This window comes from Schistocerca serialis, chromosome 1 (genome assembly GCF_023864345.2).
Source record: "Schistocerca serialis cubense isolate TAMUIC-IGC-003099 chromosome 1, iqSchSeri2.2, whole genome shotgun sequence".
NCBI classification, from domain to species: domain Eukaryota; kingdom Metazoa; phylum Arthropoda; class Insecta; order Orthoptera; family Acrididae; genus Schistocerca; species Schistocerca serialis.
The window spans coordinates 267,734,265-267,754,030 of NC_064638.1; positions in this window are offsets into that span (position 1 = coordinate 267,734,265).

The following is a 19,766-nucleotide window of genomic DNA, read 5'->3' on the forward strand; positions in this document are numbered from 1 at the left end:
GTAATCTCTCTCATCACACAGTTTGGTAGTAAACCACATACAAAAAAAAATTTCGCCAAATACTGGCGAGGATAGCTGGTGATGTAAAATGGAATTATTTTGATAGTCTTCCAACATTAAAAAAACTAACACAGTACAGCGTCCTGGACACTTTTATTACAATCCCTTCTTGAAATGTTGTTTACAGAGTCATCGTGGTCGCTGTAAGTACTATCCTCTGTTGGAAATATATTTGTAATCCCATATTTTGGTTTGCGTTTCCTATTAATGCCTTTTATCAATATATTAAAACAACATATTTGTAAATAACGTAAAAGTTGAAAGTAAAAAAAAAAATAGTTTCCTCATATAAGTTCGAACCAACGACATCATTATTATCGTTCCTTTGTCTTTTCACTGAAGCAATCGCTGCTTGGAAACTACTCTAATACAATGGTCAAAATAAATGTTTACGTTGCTGTATTGTCAATACTAGACACAACATAAAACAAAATTTATTTTGTTCTATTAGGTACAGTCTTAAGAAAACAAGAGTAAAGAAGATAAACACATCTCCACTTCATAAACATGGAAGTACCTTACAAAAGATTCTACTGCAAACACTGCAGTTTCTTCTCTCTGTCATATTGCGTGAAACGTTGTTTATCAACCAACTGGAGGCACCTGAGCTTCTACAATTGTTTGCAACTGACGTCTTGCAGTGGTTAACACATTGGACTCGCATTCGGGAAGACGGAGGTTCAAACCCGTGTCCGGCCATCATGATTTAAGTTTCCTGTAATTTCCCTAAATCACTTCAGACAAATGCCGGGAGGGTTCCTTCGAAAGGGCACTGCTGATTTCCTTCCCCAACCTTCCCTAATCCGATGGGACCGATGAACTCTCTGTTGGTCCACTCCCCAAAATCAACTAACCAACCAAGCAACTATCGCATTAGACGTGTAATCTTGAACTGGGGTTTCTGCTCGTGCACATCTGCTGTTTTACCTTCTATGGCCACTTCTGTGGCGATCTTCAACTGATCCTGTCGCTAGAAACTTTTTCCAGACTCTAAAAAAATGGCTCTGAGCACTATGGGACTTAACATCTGTGGTCATCAGTCCCCTAGAACTTAGAACTACTTAAACCTAACTAACCTAAGGACAACACACACATCCATGCCCGAGGCAGGATTCGAACCTGCGACTGTAGCGGTCGCGCGGCTCCAGACTGTAGCGCCTAGAACCGCTCGGCCACTCCGGCCGGCCTTCCAGACTCTAGAGATATCACTTGGACTCTCAGCGACTTTCACTGTGACGTCCACCTGTCTCATTTCCTGCTCCATTAAGATTAAGTATACGGGGTCTCTGATAGCACGTTCTTGTTGTCCAACCGGCATTCCTGATTTAGGTTTTCCGTGATTTCCCTAAATCGCTTCCGGCAAATGCCGGGATGGTTCCTTTCAAAGGGCACGGCCGACTTCCCTCCCCATCCTTCCCTAATCCGATGAGACCGATGACCTCGATGTCTGGTCTCCTTCCCCAAAACAACCAACCATCTTGTTGTCCAAACCAGACTGAAGGAACAAAACTCTCGTAATGACAAACCGTACAGGTATTGCAATGTTTACAGGTGAAACAGTTGGCATGGACCGTACATACCGTCCATTCGCGGTACAAACATGGACTGTTTCAGCTAAAATTACAGTAAAAGCAAACCAATTTATTGGCATCATAACGTATTAGTAGATCACAGTGTTCAGCATTAAAGTTTCGGCAGTATCCAACGTTTACTTTGACCACTATATCAATGGCTGGTGCCCTGCCCGACGCGCGCCAAAAATTCTATTCTTTCTGAACGCTTGGTCACCGGTAGCGCCACTGCTGTTCCTTTCGCCCGCATCTCGTGGTCGTGCGGTAGCGTTCTCGCTTCCCACGCCCGGGTTCCCGGGTTCGATTCCCGGCGGGGTCAGGGATTTTCTCTGCCTCGTGATGGCTGGGTGTTGAGTGCTGTCCTTAGGTTAGTTAGGTTTAAGTAGTTCTAAGTTCTAGGGGACTGATGACCATAGATGTTAAGTCCCATAGTGCTCAGAGCCATTTTTGAGCTGTTCCTTTCATTTTTCGCCGTCTCCTACATATACGGGGTGGTCCATTGATCGTGACCGGGCCAAATATCTCACGAAATAAGCGTCAAACGAAAAACAACGAAGAACGAAACTTGTCTAGCTTGAAGGGGGAAACCCTATGGCGCTATGGTTGGCCTTCTAGATGGCGCTGCCATAGGTCAAACGGACATCAACTGCGTTTTTTAAAATAGGAACACCCATTTTTATTACATATTCGTGTAGTACGTATATAAATATGAATTTTTAGTTGGACCACTTTTTCGCTTTGTGATAGATGGCGCTGTAATAGTCACAAACATATGGCTCACAATTTTAGACGAACAGTTGGTAACAGGTAGGTTTAATAAATTAAAATATAGAACGTAGGTACGTTTGAACATTTTATTTCGGTTGTTCCAATGTGATACATGTACCTTTGTGAACTTATCATTTCTAAGAACGCATGCTGTTACAGCGTGATTACCTGAAAATACTACATTAATGCAATAAATGCTCAAAATGATGTCCTTCAACCTCAATGCATTTGGTAATATGTGTAACGACATTCCTCTCAACAGCGAGTAGTTCGCCTTCCGTAATGTTCGCACATGCATTGACAATGCGCTGACGCATGTTGTCAGGTGTTGTCAGTGGATCACGATAGCAAATATCCTTCGACTATCCCCACAGAAAGAAATCCGGGGACGTCAGATCTGGTGAACGTGGGGGCCATGGTATAGGGCTTCGACGAAAAGTCCACCTGTCATGAAATAAGCTATTCAATACTGCTTCAACGGCACGATAGCTATGTGCCAGACATCAATCATGTTGGAAGTACATCGCTATTCTGTCATGCAGTGAAACATCTTGTAGTAACATCAGTAGAACATTGCGTAGGAAATCAGCATACATTGCACCATTTAGACTGCCATCGATAAAATGCGGGCCATTTATCCTTCCTCCCATAATGCTGCACCATACTTTAACACGCCAAGGTCGCTGGTATTCCACTTGTCGCAGCCATCGTGGATTTTTCGTTGCCCAATAGTGCATATTATGCCGGTTTACGTTACCGCTGTTGGTGAATGACGCTTCGTCGCTAAATAGAAAACATGCAAAAAATCTGTCATCGTCCCGTAATTTCTCTTGTGCCCAGTGGTAGAACTGTAGACGACGACGTTTAAATTCGTTGCCATTTAATTCCTGGTGCATACAAATATGGTACGGGTGCAATCGATGTTGATGTAGCATTCTCAACACCGACGTTTTTGAGATTCCCGATTCTCGCGCAATTTGTCTGCTACTGATGTGTGGATTATACCGCGACAGCAGCTAAAACATCTAGTTGGGCATCATCATTTGTTGCAGGTCGTGGTTGACGTTGCAAATGTGGCTGAACGTTTCCTGTTTCCTTAAATAACGTAACTATCCGGCGAACGGTCCGGACACTTGGATGATGTCATCCAGGTTACCGAGCAGCATACATAGCACACACCCGTTGGGCATTTTCATCACAATAGCCGTACATCGACACGATATCGACCATTTCCGCAATTGGTAAACGGTCCATTTGAACACGGGTAATGTATCACGAAGCAAATACCGTCCGCACTGGCGGAATGTTACGTGATACCACGTACTTATACGTTTGTGACTATTACAGCGCCATCTATCACAAAGCGGAAAAAATGGTCCAACTAAAACATTCATATTTGTTTACGTACTACACGAATATCTAATAAAAAATGGGGGGTTCCTGTTTAAAAAAACGCAGTTGATATGCGTTTGATCTATGGCAGCGCCATCTAGCGGGCCAACCATAGCGCCATCTGGTTTCCCCCTTCAAACTAGACGAGTTTCGATCTTTGTAGTTTTTTGGTTTGATGCTTATTTCGTGAGATGTTTGACCCAGTCATGATCAATGGACCACCCTGCATAGTGATTTTGGACGAAATCGGTGCAGACGAGTTGGCGCGGTCCCCTTTCGAGTGAGTATGCGCTCCACGTGGAGGACAAAGTTGACCATCTGCGCGACCGCCACTACGCGACGGCCACTGAGGAAACGCGGGCGGAGAATGGCGGCCGTTTTTCGGCCGGACTCCGCAACGAGTGGCGCTCGGCGATCCGCTCCGCACAGCCGCGCCAGCTGCAAAAACCCGGCCGGTAACGGCAGCCGGGTTATTTAACCAGAGCCACGTAGTGCAGCGCAGGTGTCCGCTGCCCGCCATTACCTCGCGCAGCTCCGAGCGCGACGAGCCAGCCGTAAATGCGAGCGTCGGCGTACAGCGGATAAAAAAAAAAGAAGTGGGATAGCAGACAGGACTGTCCAGGCGACACGGATAGCACTGCGCCGGTCCGACAGTTTATCATCGCGCGTAAATCGGTAGCGCGTTTGTTATCCGACGGATGCTTCGTTAGTGGGCACCGCTGCCGCTGCCGCCGCGCACACCGTTAGTCTGGCTGATGAATCGGCCGGCGGGCGAGTGCGGTCGGGGGCGGAGCACCACGCCCACCCGCGGTCGTCCATCAGCCGCCCCGCCCCCTCCCTGCCGCACTACTTGCAGGCACCGGCGGGGAACGGCCCACCACACACGCGGAGGGGGAGAACTTTGGAAGTTCCAGACTGGGAAAAACCGTACGGCCGGATCGGAGGTGCTCATCAGGTCAGAAGCGCCACCGGCCCCTACTGGGATGGTGCCTTTTTGTCTGTCCCTCTGAGCCGTTGCCTCGGGCGCTACCGTCGATCACCTACGTCACACGGAACACCTACTGCTCTGTACATTTCCCTGCAGGGTGTCATTTTGCGATTGAGTCACAGGCGGCGACAATAAGCTGCTATAGGTGAAGCCGACTATCCGGTCATGGCGTATCTCGTCCACTTCTGTTCTGCATGATTACTCTGAAATTCAAAATTAAGTGTTGTTCCACTGAACCACTTTATGACTATTTCCTGATCGTGCCCCTCCTCAATAGCAGGAGGGGAAAATACACACTTAAATCTTTCCAGATTACAATGGTTAAATTGGCTCTGAGCACTATGGGACTTAACATCTGAGGTCATCAGTCCCCTAGAACTTAGAACTACTTAAACCTGACTAACCTAAGGACATCACATACATCCTTGCCCGAGGCAGGATTCGAACCTGCGACCGTAGCAGTCGCGCGGTTCCGGACTGAAGCCCCTAGAACTGCTTGGCTTTCCAGATTAACCAGCTGCATAGCAGTTAATAGTGGTACTAGACAAGATGCCTTTTCGAGTCCACCACTTTTAAACATAGTCACGGACTAGGTGATAAAGGAGGTAATGACTGATAGTGGCTATAGAACTGGGGGCCGAAGAATTAAAAATCATTTGTTATTTTACGATCAACTTCTGCTGGCAAGCAGTAAAGATGAGATACAGTAACTTTTACGTCAATAAAACGTACTATCCAAAAATCTAAATATCATCTACCCACTCAGGAAAACAAACGTATGAGCACATTAGTGCTAGCAATTAGATGCAGACGGGAAGTGGATGAAAAAATTATTCAACAGATAATGACAAATCAAATGGCTCTAAGCACTATGCGATATAACATCGTACGTCTTCAGTCACCTAGAGTTAAAACTACTTAAACCTAAGTAACCTAAGGGCATGACACACATTCATGGCCGAGGCAGGATTCGAACCTGTGACAGTAGGAGCAGCGCGGTTCCAGACCGAAGCGCCTAAAAACGCTCGACCACAACGGCCAGCGGATAACGACACTTAAATAACTTGGTACTGAACTGTCGAGCAGCGGAAATGTCGAAAAGGGAATTAGAAAACAAGCAGCAAAACCAAACAAAGTGGCAAGGTGTTCAAATGACACTATTTGGAAAAATAAGCATATATGAAAAGATGTAAATGCAAGAACATACAAAACTGTAGTGAGACGAATCATGACACACAGAGCTGAGTCAAGACCGGAAACATCAAAAGCGAAAGGACTGTTGGAAACCACGGAAACAAAATGCTTAGAAAGATTACAGTGAAGACATAGATAGAGTGAAAGCATTAGAAAAGGATGTAAAGTAAACTCCATTAATAAGTGGGTATATAGGAGAAAGCATGAATGTAACTGACACATAGACAGGTTTGATTAACGGAAGATTGTGAAAATCGTAAGAAGTAAATCCCCTGCTGGTAAAAGAAATATTGGCAGTTCAAAGAAAAGATGGAGTGACAACCTAAATGGTATTGATGGAAACAGGCCTTAGCCTGGGAAGAAAGGAGGAAGAAGAGGAAAAATCTTCCGACACGACATCTAAATCCTCTTGTTTTATTACGGCGGCAATTTCGATCCATGAGTTAGCAAAATATTTTGGCATTCGGAGGAGAAACTAGAGATTGAACTTTCTTGAAAAAAATCTTGAACAGCAGAAGAGCTTCTGTGCTAATAACTGCCACCTCAACTCCGCGTGGTTAATTAACCTAATTCTTATGAATCTCGTCGGCTGCCGTATGCAGTTATCCACTTCGAGTTCTGTCATATACGTTGACGTTAACACTATCGTTTCCTTCATTACGAGCACCAACAACCCAACGCCGTACATTACTCATGTTGATGCAATCATCACCATAAATGCTTTCATTTTTCTATGGACTTCAATTGGAGGCACGTTTCCTGTGGTTATAAACTACAGCAAGCTGTTTCTGACGCTTCGACATACTTTACAAACCACTTTGTTACATGAACAAGCTATAATTCGAAATCCACTTTGCGGCAGAGGTTTGCAACTTGCGTCAGCGAAGCCGGAAAGTCGACCGGGTAACATTTATTGACATGTAATATTTCGACTGTTACTGAAAACAGAATAAAACTTCGGAGGAAATACTTTTAGCGCGTCCTCGCATCATGATTTCGTCTTTCAGAAAGTCTCAACTATGTTGACTTTTCCCGCTGAAAAGATAAAATATATAAGAGTGTCATGAAGCTTACCTGGAAGTATGCACCAACTTCATAGTGTAAATAAAAAATAATTTTATTTACTGTGTGAGTCCTTTTTTATGCGAATGTTTGGTAGGAATGAGCATGAAATAGTGTTAAGTGGTGCATTTTGTTATGTTTCAGTAGGTAGTTTTAATCATAGCGAATACGCAATGTATTTACATAGATGCATATACATAGTAGCCCTCGTAATGGTGGACAGGCGTGACAAATAACGACTGTTAAAGTGCGCTCTTAAACAATTTGGTGAATCTTACAATAAATTAGTTTTGACTTATTGCTGGAGTCTAGGTTCTTGATCCTGGCTACTTCCGTATCATTTTGGATAAGTAATATTCACGACGTGTAGCCAAAGATGATGTTCATAGGCAATTCTGCGATGTTCCTTAATTATGAGAGGGGTCTATATGTCGTAGATGCGTAATGATCTGTAGTCTCTTTAAACAAGAACTTGAACCTGTCCCAAGTGATAGACATAATAACACAGAAATAGGATTACCATTTATTAGCCGGCCGTTGTGGCCGAGTGGTTCTAGGAGCTTCAGTCTGGAACCACGCGACTGCTACGGTCGCAGGTTCGAATCCTGTCTCGGGTATGGATGTGTGTGATGTCCTTAGGTTAGTTAGGTTTAAGTAGTTCAAGTTCTAGGGGACTGATAACCTCAGATGTTAAGTTCCATAGTGCTCAGAGCCATTTCAACCAATTATCCTCAGAGAAGACAGCCAGAAATATATTTCTTATAATACAATTGACTATGCTGATAACAAATAGTTTATTTGATAAAACAAGTAACTGAAGAATATAACTCTGATTCGACCTTCAGTTCCATTGACATGAAACCAAATAGTCTCCTTTAACTATTCTACAAAAGGACAGGAAGAAAAGAAAGTTATACTGGATAATGATCTTACAGGTTAACAGAGATGAAAAATTACTGCTTGGATGATCTAAATGCGGAATGGATTCCGCAACTATTAAAATACACAAGTATCTGCAGACTTTAGGAATTCTCCTGAATTCATACCAGCTTTGGTAAATGCGACAAATTAGTACCCTTGTCTTCGTCAACAATCTATGGATATATTATTCTGGTAATACCAGCTTGTGATGTAGTTGATGGCATTTCCCACAAATCCTTCAATGCCTTTTCCTTTATGTACTGCTGCACCATAGAATTTGCTTACGGGAAAACGAAACTAAGTTGGTAGCAAGGAAACGTACTAAAAAGACAGGGACTTAAATAATAATTATTAGATCAGTTGAATCTTATAAACCATAAATAACACACCGATTGCTACATTTACATTTTGGTACGCACTCTCTTAAATTCAAGAAATTTTGCTGAAACATAGATATACGAAATGAATGTTGGCGTGCGGTATTCAGAATGGACGTCGCATTCAGATATAGCATTTTATAATGAGGTGATCTGTGATAGAACTGTTACAGTCGCTACATGACATTCATAGCAAGAAGCAGCACAATGAACTTATTAACCTTTCTCAGCACAGACGTTTATTAGAATAAACACTCTTTTTGTCGTTCCCATAAGGTGACATCTCCATCCTGACCTCTTATTTTACGAAAAAAGAAAGGCATTTGCCATGCATCAGACCCAGCTATTGATCCTGGACGAAAATTTGGGTTGTAATTCTGACAGTACGCAGTTATGATCACCTGAAAGCAGCCATTAAACTTTAGCGTGCTCTGGCTGTTTGTCAGTCGCTCCGTCCCACTGCAGCCATCTAATGCTCGAGCTCGAAATAGTGTACAGTGGAGTAAGAGGTTTACGACTACTGTTTTGACATTAGTAACATGCTTTGTTGGCTGTATCGACGTACGCGGTTTCTAACCTGTAGCTGGCGCTAGAGATCTCTTTGTTTTGAACCTTTTTATGTCGCGATCCACAAATGCAGTGTAAATGAAAGGTACAGAAGTGTGTGACATTATAGAAGAAGCGGAGCACTATTGAGTTATTAGCATTTATCTTGTATTATTTTCTTTCAGTACTAAAACTAGACAGATTTTCAGTCCGCAGCGGAATGTGCGCTGATATGAAACTTCCTGGCAGATTAAAACTGTGTGCCGGACCGCGACTCGAACTCGGGACCTTTGCCTGTGAAGTTTAGAATGTAGGAGACGAGGTACTGGCAGAATTGTAGCTGTGAAGGCGCTCGTGAATCGTGCTTGGGTAGCTAAGATGGTAGAGCACTTGCCTGTAAAAGGCAACGGCCCGAGTCGTCCGGAATATAGTTTTAATCTGCCAGGAAGTTTAATATGAAACCTGATACTGTTAAGCTGATGTAAATTTGCATGAGATGCGCTATTCTTCAGCATGATGGGCATGATTAAATTGTAAATCGAAAATCATGACCTTCATTCCATAGTAATCCTTCACTTGCCTAGCTTTAATCATTTCGATTTTGAGACGTATAGGTGTAGAATATCAATACGAGGAAATGGTTAAAATACACTTACGTAAAAAAATCAAAACACCAAAAAATAATTAATGTAGAATAACGAGTTTTCGGGATCACACCTTCTAGGAATCATATTTAAGTGATTAAGGTTGCAAGATCGCAGGTTAGTGCTAGCGCGGGACAAGCCATTGCAAAGGTGAAATACTGGTACATTAATAAGCGGTGCAGCCGCCAGGATGTTGACTACAAGCATGCAAACGTGTACGCATTGTATTGTACAGGTTCAAATGGCTCTGACCACTACGAAACTTAGCTTCTGAGGTCATCAGTCCCCTAGAACTTAGAACTACTTAAACGTAACTAACCTAAGGACATCACACACATCCATGCCCGAGGCATGATTCGAACCTGCAACCGTAGCTGTCGCGCGGTTCCAGACTGTAGCGCCTAGAACAGCTCGACCACTCCGGCCGGCGTTGTACAGGTGCCGGATGTCAGTTTGTGGAATGGATTCCGTGACTTTAGCACTTGGTCGGTCAATACAGGGACGGTTAACGTTGTTTGTGAATGCCGCTGGAGCTGTCGTCCGATAATGCCCCATATGTGATCGATTGGGGACAGACCTGGTCAACGAGCAGGCCAAGCCAATATATCGACACTCTGTAGATCATGTTGGTTTACAACAGTAGCATTTGGGCTAGCGTTATGCTGTTGGGAAACACACCCTGGAATGCTGCCTGTAGTGTCACGAGTTGTTCTGATCGAACGTTTGTTTTAGGATAGCTTGATGTATGTAACTTCAGTGGCTGACATCCAGCGGCCTACCCAGGAGACACACGTGCATCTGTCACTGCCTGCCGTGGGAAAGTTATTCAATGTCTCTTACTGAACGCGTACATTCACCACCCATAAGAATCCAAATAAAGGATAGTAATTTTTGTTTAATCGCTTTCTAAATTTGTATGCTGCACTTTGTAATTAATAAAAAGGTGTTGTGAAAATCCGGGCTTTCTAGCAGACATATTTTCGGAGATAGAAAAAATTACTTTAAAGTTAGAAAAACTACACTTAAGAAAGGAAATTCACCTGGGAACATTTATGACTTGTTTTTGGTTGTCAATTGAAATACTCACCTGAAGTATAAGGGTATAGAATTTGTTGTGGACTGACAAGACAGCCAGTCCACAGTGACGGATAACCGAAAGGCACGCGTTTAACTCACGCAGGCTGGCGTGAGGTCTGAAACAGGATACGTAATGAATGCTATAAAGAAAATTACGTAGCTGCTGGAATACTTAACTTTAATCCACAATTGGTGAACATTGGTCTTGTTACTGTACATGCATCATTAGATACATAGCAAAGGATAAATGAATCCTTGCTAGGTCGTAGCAATTGCCTTAGCTGAAGATTATGCTAACTATCGTCTCGGCAAATGAGAGCGTAATTCTCAGTGAACCTTTCCTAGCAAAGTCGGCTGTACAACTGGGGCGAGTGCTAGTAAGTCTCTCTCTAGACCTGCCATGTGGCGGCGCTCGGTCTGCTATCACTGATAGTGGCGACACGCGGGTCCGTCGTATACTAGCGGACCGCGGCCGATTTAAAAGGCTACCACCTAGCAAGTGTGGTGTCTGGCGGTGACACCACATTCCTCCCCTCGCAAATCGGCGAACGGTTGTATTATAAGGCTTCCGCCCGCCGTGGGGAGGACCCCATGTTGGCGTATGCGACGAGGTGGGGAGCCTAACAGGCGAGGCTGTGCCACCCGCACCCGGCCATTCGGTCTGAAGGGAGCTAGGAAACGCCTGAAAACCTAGTCCAGGGTGCACGCCAACATGCGGTGGATGCGCCCTAAGATAGTCAGAAGGGGCCGACGGGTCGACCTCCATCGAGTCGGAGCACCCGACGGGCGAAGACGACATCTGGTCCGGAGCAGGCAAGAGATCCAAGTCGGAGGACTGCGGGTCACGGGAAGCGATCGGCGGCGCGTGACCCAGGGAGGCGCCCGGCGGTTGCAGCGAAGCGTCCACTGCGGGCGTTGCCGGCGGGACAACAGGCGGCGGCGGCGGCGGCGGCGGCACGTCGCCATGGGGCAAAATGGAAGGCAGCTCCGGTAACACCTAGGGATGAGGCGAGCCAGTAGATGGGTCCCCAGGGCGCTGACCGGACGGCACCGTCGCTGAAAGCAGACGGGGAGCGGCAGAACCCGTGCGACGACAGAGGCGCAGCTGATTGAGATGCCGACGCACCTCACCAGAGGCCCCCAAAACCAAATATATTGCGCGGCCGAGGCAGCGAAGAATGCGCCCTGCGAGCCAACGCCGTGAACCTCGATAGTTGCGATAGTATACAACGTCGCCCGGAGCAAAAGCAGGCGTCTGCCGCTGCACAGGAACCTGATGCGGCGGATGCAGCAAAGACATCAAGGTTCGATGAGGACGACCGTGGAGCAACTCAGCCGGCGAGCGACCTTCTCGGGGCTGAGAGCGATACGAGGACAAGAAGAGCAATAACGCGTCCTCCCGAGAATGCGACTCTTTGAACTTCAACATCTGTGACTTGAAAGTCCGGACCAATCGTTCAGCGGCACCGTTTGACCGTGGCGAAAACGGCGCGGATGTCAGATGTCGAATACCATTGGCCTTGCAGAATGACTGAAATTTTGCGGACATGAATAGTGGGCCATTGTCGGAAACTATAGTCTGTGGAAGACCTTCTATACAAAAGATAGCAAATAACGCTTGGATGGTATCAGAAGACGTCGTGGAAGACATCCGGACAACAAAAGGAAAATTACTGAATGAATCCACCACAACCAACCTTCGAGCATTCCAGAATGGACCAGCAAAATCGATGTGTAAGCGTTGCCAAGGGGAAGTGGCTTTCGGCCATGCAAAGAATTTCCGCGGTGGTGCGGATTGTTGTTCGGCACACGCCATGCAAGAAGAGCACATATTCGTAATCGCAGCATCGATTCTGAACCAAGTACAGTGCTGACGAGCAAGTTGTTTCGTTCGCACTATACCCCAATGTCCTTGGTGGAGAAGCCGTAAGACAGAGGACTGTAACGAACGTGGGACCACGACTCTGGACTGATCATTATCAGAACGCAACAGCAAAACACCACGTCGAACAAAAAGTCTCTCCTTGTGAGCAAAAAATCGGGGAACCAACGGATCCTCGATCCGTGACTTTGACAAGGGTCATTGCGTAGCAACAAAACTCAAAACGGTAGCAAGGACAGGGTCAGCAGCTGTGGCTGTAGCTACACGACGAAAATCAATCGGAAACGATTCGACCACGTCATCGGTTTCCGCATCAATGAACATGCAAGCAAGTTCGGAAGAATCGAATGCTCTATCCTCAGCAACAGGCAAACGGGACAACGCATCGGCGTTTCCGTGCTTAGCAGTGGACCGATACAAGATATCGTAGCGGTACTACGAGAGGAAAATAGACCAGCGAATGAATTTCTGCGCTGTTCGCGGAGGTACAGGCTTGGTCGGATGAAAAAGCGACGTCAAAGGTTTGTGGTCTGTGATGATGGTAAAGTGACGACCATACAAGAAATCATGAAACTTTGTAATACCAAAGACGAGAGCCAAAGCTTCTTTCTCGATCTGTGAATAATTTCTTTGCGCAGACGAGAGCAATTTGGACGCAGAGGCAATAGGGCGATCAAGCGAACCATCTGTGTGCGCAAGCACAGCTCCGATCCCGAAATCCGATGCATCTACCATCAACAAAAGGGGTTTCTGGGGATCGAATGGCGTAAGGCAAGTATTAGAAAGCAACGCCGATTTCAACTGGCGAAAGGCGCGTTCGCATTCCGTCGTCCAGATGAACGGAACACCTTTACGGCGTAAGCGATGAAGCGGAGCTGAAATGGAAGAGGCATTGCGCAGAAAGCGATGATAGTAATTTATTTTACCCAGCACACTCTTAGCTGCTTCAAATTCTGCTGCGAAGGCAAGTCTTGTATGGCATGGAGGTGCTCTGGACTCGGATGTATGCCTTGGGCATTGATTACATGTCCCAAATATGGTAAGTTACGAGCAAAAAACACACATATGTCCTTCCGCAAGCGAAGACCATTGTGTCACAAGACCTGAAATAATGTTTGGAGATTGGCTAAATGTTCTGTTTCTGTCTTTCCGGAGATCACAATATCGTCCAGATAGTTTGCTGCAGTAGGGACCGACGCACAAACAGTTTGTAGATATTGCTGAAGCAATGCAGGGGCGGATGCGCACCCGAATGGCAGTATTTTGAATCGATACAAACCAAGATGCGTGTTAACCACCAATACGCGCTGGGATTCTTCGTCCACCGGTATTTGCAAGTACGCATCTGCGAGGTCCAACTTCGAAAAATATTTACTCGGGCACAGTTTGTCAAAAAGATCTTCTGGGCGGGGTAAAGGAAAAGTTGCAATCACTAGTTGTGGATTCACTGTTGCCTTGAAGTCCACACAAAGTCTCAATTTTCCGGAAGGTTTTGGTAAAATTACTAAGGGTGATGCCCAGAGAGAAGCTTGCACACGTTCAATCACACCTTGTGATTCCAAATCGTGTAATGTTCTTGCGACCTCATCACACAATGCGTGGGGAACATTGCGCGCTCTGAAAAATTTCGGTTGCGCGTTTACTTTCAGTTCCAAATGTGCTTTATAGTTCTTAGCACAACCAAGGCCCGGTGCAAAAATGTCTGCAAATTCTGCACATAGACGAGAAACACTGACTGAAGGCACAGTCTGGTTCACTGATAGGACCTGATTTACGATAGATAAGTTAAACAACTGAAATAAATCGAAACCAAACAAGTTCACTGCAGAAGAAGAACGAAGGACGTAAAATGACACAAGTTTTGTTTGTCCCTTGTATGTTGCAAGCAGGCTGCACTGTCCAGGATATGCTGTCCGGAATAACTATGTAACGTAACATCTGCGGCACACAACGGAGGTGTGCCCAGTTGTTTGTACATGTCTTTATTGAGCAATGAAACTGCAGCTCCGGTATCGAGCTGGAATGGGATCACGTGGCCATTAATGTCCAAGTCGACAAAAAGTTTATTGTCCTGCTGACGACAAGAGCCACCGTTTTGTGCAACGTGAACAGACACTGGTACAGAAGCACTGGCGACTTGACGAGATTTCCGTCGATGTCGACGCACACTTTTTGTGGGACAAACACAGTCACAGTTAGAAGGAGTGGCACTGGGCGGAGTGGAATTAACTACATGAATGTCCATGGGCGAAGGTTCACGAGCCTGAGTATTCTTGGTTCGATGCCGGCACGAAGCAAAGGGCCTGGAATGGTTTTTAGTGTCCGATCTGAGCTTTTTCTGGCAAACACTCTGAACATGTCCTTTTTTATTACAGAAAAAGCAAATAGTTTGGCGTGACGGGCAATTCTCACGCGAACGTCTAGTAGCACACCTCGGGCATGACTTTAGTACTGCATTTGCATGTGGCGCGGGACACGTGGCTGCGCGGACGTGCGCGAGTGCTGTTTACAGTTCCGTGCAGCTCGCCCGGCGGGCCGGTTAATGTGACACACAGCTGGCGAAGTTTCAAACGATTCCTGAGCAAAATCAAGTGTGTCTTGCCTATCCAATATGTCTATCACTTGGTGAAGGGAGGGATTGACTAGTTTCAAAATTTGCTCCCGTATACGAACATCAGTAACGTTCTGTGCAATTGCATCACGTACCATAGTATCTGAATAAGGGAGTCCACATTCACACTCAAAAGCACAATCCCTGGTAAGGCCTTGCAAAGTTGCAACCCACTCCCGATTAGTTTGACCGGCCGTACGTTTTGTACGAAAGAACGTATACCGTTTTGCAACTACATTGACTGATTCTTTGGAATAGGCATCTAATGCAGACAAAATTTCGTCGTAGGACAGAGTTGCTACGTCGCGTCGGGGAAATAATTTCACTATCACACGGTACGTTTGCACCCCTACACACGTCAATAAATCAGGCTGCCGCTCGTTACCTTGAATTCTGTAGGCGGCGAGATGAAATCCAAATTGGCGTGACCACTCCGTCCAGCTTTCCATCGCCGCATCGAATTGTCGAAACGGTGGTGCAACTGCATGTTGTGGCTGCGGTAGTGGTGGAGCGGCGGCTGCCGCATCGTTTTGCATTGCACGTTGACCCTGAACGAGCTGTCCAAGGGCATCCAATAACGCCTGCGTCTGCTGATTCTGCAAGGGATAAAATTCGGACAGTACATCTGGAGATTGTGGCGAAGCCATGACACAAGTACAATAGAGCAATACGACCGTTAAATCGTCGTCGCCAAAAATGTTGAGGACTGACAAGACAGCCAGTCCACAGTGACGGGTAACCGAAAGGCACGCGTTTAACTCACGCAGGCTGGCGTGAGGTCTGAAACAGGATACGTAATGAATGCTATAAAGAAAAGTACGTAGCTGCTGGAATACTTAACTTTAATCCACAATTGGTGAACATTGGTCTTGTTACAATACATGCTTCATTAGATACATAGCAAAGGATAAATGGCGCCTTGCTAGGTCGTAGCAATTGACTTAGCTGAAGGCTATGCTAACTATCGTCTCGGCAAATGAGAACGTAATTCTCAGTGAACCTTTCCTAGCAAAGTCGGCTGTACAACTGGGGCGAGTGCTAGTAAGTCTCTCTCTAGACCTGCCGTGTGGCGGCGCTCGGTCTGCTATCACTGATAGTGGCAACACGCGGGTCCGTCGTATACTAGCGGACCGCGGCCGATTTAAAAGGCTACCACCTAGCAAGTGTGTTGTCTGGCGGTGACACCACAGAATTATCTACCTGAAATTTAATTTAAAAAATTTTAAATACCTTAGAATTTTCGTAGTATGAATTCTAGAATAACTTCAGAAAGTACTAGTGAAATCAGTATTTATTTTATTATGTGATATGTGATCCTGTGAGTAAATGAGAGTGTGTATGTGGGACATTCGTCAAATTTCAGTATTGTATTAGTCGTAAGTAACCTGCAAGAGTTAAACAAGCCTAAAGTGGGAAAGTGATCCTAGGGGATTTACCCAGTATCCTGATGACGTATGTCTAGATGTGATAGCTATTGTAACAGAGCAGCCAGAAAGTCAGCTGAAGTAAAATCTGTATATAAAGAATATTTACAGAATTGTTGTCTTTTCGTTTTCGTTTATTAAACATTACTTTAATATATGCATGTCAGATTGATACAAATGCGACTGTGAATAAGGATTGGTGCAGATCAGTTCTGGTGCGAGTATGATCATGAGAGATTATTCTGATTGGCTAGCAGTATGGTCAGCCAATCAGAATTGGGACAGTTCGTGCTCTATACCTGATAGCAATCCTGGGAGTGAGGCTGGAAGAAGGGAGTCGCTCGCTAGCTTTGAACGCGGACTGTCATGTAGCTAGTGCCAGTAAAAATGACGTGTAAGATGAAGAATTACTTAGTGTTTGAGTTTCAGGTGAGCTAAGTCGATAGCAGTTGTTGTTGAGGACTGCTTAGCGAAATTTCAGAGGTTCTGACTAAATCTGTTGGACAGATACTTGCGTGTGAAATATTGGCCTCCATAGTACCCACGTGGCATGATTCAGTATTTAACTGCTGAGCAGTTTTCGCGAGCAGTTCCTTTTTTTTAGAAATCCGCAAGAAGGACTGAATGTAATAGCTCATATTAGTGGCGAAATTAATGACTGTGAAAACATTGTTTAACTTGGGTCGGCTTTGGACAGATTTCTGGCTGCTGTGCACTTGAAATGTGTGTGTGTGAATCGTGAACTGGAAGGAAATAGCCAATAGTTTAAATCAAAGGCAAAATAAACATTATTGTGTAGAAATTTCGGACATTATTTTCCAGAAGCCAATCCATTCTCTTACTGCCCGAAAAATTGGACGGCAGTATTTCTACTGAACTTTCTTTCATAACTAGAGTTGCGCGGCCTCAGTAATTGTAGATATTAGGTGGTGTTTTTTATCAACGCTGCTGAGTGAAGGGACATTGAGCAGACGCCGTTCTGAGGTAGGTGAATTTTAATTTGCAGCCTTCACAGTGAGAACGACGACTAGACACGAGAAATTAAACCCCGACACGCCGCATGATCCTAACGGCAGCACAACAAGTCGAATCACTAGATTGACGTTCAGATTAACAGTGAAGGGGCCGGCAGGGTTGACCGAGCGGTTCTAGGCGCTACAGTCTGGAACCGCGCGACCGCTACGGTCGCAGGTTCGAATCCCGCCCTGGGCATGGATGTGTGTGTTGTCGTCGTTAGGTTAGTTAGGTTTAAGTAGTTCTAAGTTCTAGGGGACTGATGACCTCAGAAGTTAAGTCTCATAGCGCTCAGAGCCATTTTTTTTTTGCAGTCAAGGAGTGTGGGATAACCCCGAGAGCACTCCTGCTGTCGTGCGAAATAGCACTGCAGACCTGAACTTCAGGTGTAGGTCCAGTGTTTCCAGCACGTAGACAGGTTGGATGCGAGCCCTGAACTGGCCTCCTCCCAACCAACACACTGGCACCGAGGCAGAACCAGCTTTTTTCAGAGAACACAACAGATCTCCATCGTGCTCTCCGATGAGCTGTCGCTTGAGATCACTGAAGTCGTTGAGGTCAGTGGAATGCACACCACTGTCCTTGAAGTAAGCGTCTTGCAACAGTTCGTTGTGTCACTGTGTTGCTAACTGCTGCTCAGGTCACTGCTGCGGATGTAACACGATGCGCCAGAGCCATACACCGAAGCCGATGGTCTTCCCTCTCGGTAGTACCACTTTGCTGTCAGGAGCCCGGTCTTCTTGCGACCGTACGTTCTCGTGGCGACCACTGCCAGCAGTCACGTACAGTGGTTACATTCTTGCCATGTTTTCCTGCAGTATCGCAGAAGGAACATGCTGCTTTTCGTTGCCCTATTACACGACCTCGTTCAAATTCAGTGAGCTGTTGGTAGCGGCGTCTTTGTCGCCTTCAAGATATTCTTGACTAACATCAACTCACCACATCCAGTCTCAAAGGTAACTAACGCCCACGACAGTTTCAGAGTCTGTTTAAAACAAACTTGATTTGCATCCACATAGTGGCGCTACTAGCGGCTACACCCGGCTACCAACTTTTGTTTGTGTCTCACAAGACCCTCTCGGGATGCGATATTTTTTTCCCGTCAGTGTACTACTGAATGTACCCGCCGGGGAAGCCGAAAGCGCTAATGCGCTGTTTCCTGGACTCGTATAGGTGCGCCAGCCCCGGATCGAATCCGCACAGCGGATTAACGACGAGGGCCAGGTATGTCGGCCAGCCTGGATGTGGCTTTCAACCCGACCGCTACGGTCGCGGGTTCGAATCCTGCCTCGGGCCTGGATGTGTGTGATGTCCTTAGGATAGTTAGGTTTAAATAGTTCTAAGTTCTAGGGGACTGGTGACCTCAGATGTTAAGTCCCATAGTGCTCAGAGCAATTTGAACCATTTTTTTGTGGTTTTCAGGCAGTTTTCCACATCCAGCTAGTTGAATACCGGGCTGGTCCCCACGCTCCGCCTCAGCTACACGATTCACAGACATTTGAACACGTTCGCACTATTTCATGGCTTACACTAGACACAGACAGTTGGGGTACACTACTTACGTCCTGGGGGCTTCGGTGTGGCGGCAGGAAGGGCATTCGGCCAGGCTCTGCAACTAACACTGCGAAATTCGTAATAAAAAGGCCAACCCCGCGTTGGCGCGGGACAAGGCCCAAAGAAAGAAAGAAAAAAAATTGTATTACTGAACATGTAAGGGCATGAGGTTGACATACTACATACTCGCTTTAGTTAGTATATTTCACGCAGAATAGCGTGTTTCGAACAAGATTTCAAAATACGTCGAGCAGATGTATCCACCTTCTCCTTGCTTTCCACACTCCTGGAGCATCAAATTAATAAGACTCCGGTTGCCACTGCTGTGCACATCAGCTCGGCCCCTGGTAGCGGGCGGCTCAATTATGGCGGGCCCAGCGATACACAAGTAATGCGCGGTAAATCTGCTCTTTCAGAAAATCATGACTGGTTACCACCAGAATTATGGCCCCCAAATTTCAAGCTGGATCAGTTGCCGAGCCTGATCTCACAATTGTGTCTTTTTTATCTTTCAATTATGAGGTAATGTTGGTAATGTTTCCTTGTCAGACTTCCCATAACATTCAGTAACCGTTTCTGGTTTATTCACCTGACATCATATTTATACACTGGAGATGCATATTCAAGTACAGGGAATAGGCCTATGTAAATAGCCAGAATACGGCGTTGTGGTCGGAACGC